Raw genomic sequence first — 3,337 nt, 5'->3', positions numbered from 1 at the left:
GAGATGAAATAATGCACAGTATGTCAATTTCATAAAATTGTTTCATTACTGAACTAGGTTTTCAAAGCTTACATTTGTTATTCTTGGCATTCTTTGCTTCATATCTGAAGCTTCGTTTTAAGTTTCCACTTCAGACGTGTCTTCCACAGCTATGCATCTCTGGTTTGCAGCATCAAAATCATCTGTAATAACTGAATATAATTAATAACAGTCTCCGTGGTGTAATGGTAAGACACTCGCCAGGCGTTCTGCGAGCGCTTTGTCATGGGTTCGTATCCTGGCTGGGGAGGATTTACTGGGCACAAATCCTTAACTGTAGCCTCTGTTTAACGCAACAGTAAAATGTGCACTTGGTTGTAAAAACGATTCTTCGCGGCGGGGATCATATTCCAGGGACCTGTGCGAAACGCTACGCGTACTAGTGGCTGTACAAGAATGTAACAACTCTTGTATATATCTCAAAAAAAAAAAAAAAATCAGTGAGATAAATATTTATCATTACCTAGTAATAGTGAACACTAAGAAATAACAAATCAGCTTACTAAAGAGATGTTTAATAATACAACACACACGATTTGGAACTTATAACTGGGTTAAGTACTTTGCACATAAGTCTCAAGGAGCCATTAGGAAACCCTGCTTGTGATTAAAATATTATGCTGTTTTTATATACTGTATGTGCAGCACAGTACCTCGCCTTTCCATACACCAGCACTGGCCCTCACCTCTCCATACACCAGCACTGGCCCTCGCCTCTCCATACACCAGCACTGGCCCTCGCCTCTCCATACACCAGCACTGGCCCTCGCCTCTCCATACACCAGCACTGGCCCTCGCCTCTCCATACACCAGCACTGCCCCTCGCCTCTCAATACACCAGCACTGCCCCTCGCCTCTCAATACACCAGCACTGCCCCTCGCCTCTCAATACACCAGCACTGCCCCTCGCCTCTCAATACACCAGCACTGCCCCCGTCTCTCAATACACCAGCACTGCCCCTCGCCTCTCAATACACCAGCACTGCCCCTCACCTCTCAATACACCACCACTGCTCCTCACCTCTCAATACACTACCACTGCTCCTCACCTCTCAATACACCACCACTGCTCCTCACCTCTCAATACACCACCACTGCTCCTCACCTCTCAATACACCACCACTGCTCCTCACCTCTCAATACACCACCACTGCCCCTCACTTCTCAATACACCACCACTGGCCCTCACCTCTCAATATACCACCACTGCCCCTTACCTCTCAATACACCACCACTGCCCCTCACCTCTTAATACACCACCACTGCCCCTCACCTCTCAATACACCACCACTGCTCCTCACCTCTCAATACACCACCACTGCCCCTCACCTCTCAATACACCACCACTGCTCCTCACCCTCTCAATACACCACCACTGCTCCTCACCTCTTTATACACCAGCACCAGAATCTAATAATATAATAAAATATAAGTGTTTACTTACGATAATATTTGCATGATTGCATGAAGCGTTTGTCCTCTCGCTGACTGCGCGGGCCACGGACCACAAAATGGCCACTCTGTTGATGTGGATGTTCCGAACCATAATGGAATCTGACCCAAGTATAGGATGGGTTAGCCCAAGTATCGCGTTTTCAAAAGTGTCGCCCGTGTTGGAAAAGACGAACGCTGAAAGAATATTGTTGAAAGCATCTTGATAACTAATTAAACCAAAATTATTTATTAGTCAGAAGAAAGACAGAAACGCGATCTATATGTAAAACCTCTACCAGACAAATATTTTAAGTAAAACCGAAGATATTTGTAGTTGTATAAAAGTGACAATTTTCATCGCTCGTCGAGCTCGAAAACCGCAGCATTCATCTCAGAACCATGCCTATTTCACGCAGATTCCTTAATAAACGTAAGAGTTTTATATGTCACAAACAAGACAGATATATAAGCTTCGTTCTAAATACCTTACCATGCGCATATTTAAATTTAAAGCGAAGATACGTGTATACGTGTATTATAATAGCCGAGCTCCGACTCCGGACAGATCGATCGACGGAGCAACTCTCTCTCAGAACAATGTTTATTTCACGTTAATTCGTTAATAAACATATATGTTTTATATGTCTCAAGAAAGGCAGACATATAAGCTTCACTTTAAACACCTTACCATACACATATTTAAAGTTCTAATGAAGATACATGTATTTTAAAAATTACGGAGCTCCGACCCCGTACAGACTGAACGACAGAGCAACTCTCTCAGATCATTTTTTTTTTTTTTTTTTTTGAGATATATACAAGAGTTGTTACATTTTACTGTTGCGTTAAACAGAGGCTACAGTTAAGGAATTGCGCCCAGTAAATCCTCCCCGGCCAGGATACGAACCCATGACATAGCGCTCGCGGAACGCCAGGCGAGTGTCTTACCACTACACCACGGAGACTGTCTATTTCATTGTTTATTTCAATGTTTATTTCACGTAAATTCCAGATCTCCAGTATCATCTATTGATACTGGCGATGGCTCAAAAGGGCCACCACTTACGAGCTACTCATACCCGTGCCACCTTTTGGGTGGCTTCATGTTCATCTTAACACATTCACTCGGGAGACATCTCCCGTCACGCAGGGTGCAGTCGCACCTCCACAGATCTCCAGTATCATCTATTGATACTGGTAATGGCTCAAAAGGGCCACCTCTTACGGGCTACTCATGCCCGTGTCACCTATTGGGTGGCTTAATCTTCATCAATCAATCAGTCTTCCTCATCACAATCGACTTGAGAATGGTCCAGGACGGACCGAAACGTCGTCATCCCCTCCGGGGACTGGTCAAGTCGTATACTGCAATTTCGGATACCGGGCTAGAAACAACTTCGTTCACTGAGAAGTTTGTACATACAAACCATTCCGTTCGTATATGCGCTGGTTTGTGTTCGCTGTTGTTCTCGTCTGAATAAATACATGGAACTTATACAATACAATACAATTTTATTTAGGTAAGGTACATACATACAATAAATATTCACAAGGATTGTTTGACTTATAGGTAGAGCTAGTACATACAATGCCTAAAGCCACTATTACGCAAAGCGTTTCGGGCATGATAAACTTAAATGACAAGCTTAATACTAATTGAGCATAATGAGTAGAATGAAAACAAGAAATGAAAACATAGATGAAAAAGCAGCACAAATACAATTATGTCGACAAACAGCGCTCTTTAAAGAAAAAAACAGACATTGGTTGCCAATAGAAGGGTAAGGTAGGTTACAGGGAATTTATTAGGTATAGCTTCGCTTTTAACTTAAACTGGTTGAGAGAGGTACAGTCTTTAACATGG

General features: G+C 43.0%; 1 protein-coding gene across 2 annotated transcripts in view; it reads right to left on the bottom strand.

The window, feature by feature from the left end:
- Positions 1 to 1,589, bottom strand: part of LOC138363918 (zinc finger protein 271-like) — a 93,113-nt gene extending 91,524 nt beyond the window's left edge. For both annotated transcript variants that reach the window (XR_011228264.1, XM_069323379.1), the window contains exons 1-2: positions 1,484 to 1,589; positions 73 to 182 (exon numbers count right to left, since the gene is read on the bottom strand). The gene's annotated coding sequence lies outside the window, so the exon portion shown is untranslated. The remainder of the gene's footprint in view (positions 1 to 72; positions 183 to 1,483) is intronic.
- Positions 1,590 to 3,337: the final 1,748 nt, after the last annotated feature.

Source organism: Procambarus clarkii, chromosome 12, assembly GCF_040958095.1.
Source record: "Procambarus clarkii isolate CNS0578487 chromosome 12, FALCON_Pclarkii_2.0, whole genome shotgun sequence".
Taxonomy (NCBI): domain Eukaryota; kingdom Metazoa; phylum Arthropoda; class Malacostraca; order Decapoda; family Cambaridae; genus Procambarus; species Procambarus clarkii.
This window is presented reverse-complemented; position numbering and strand designations above follow the sequence as displayed.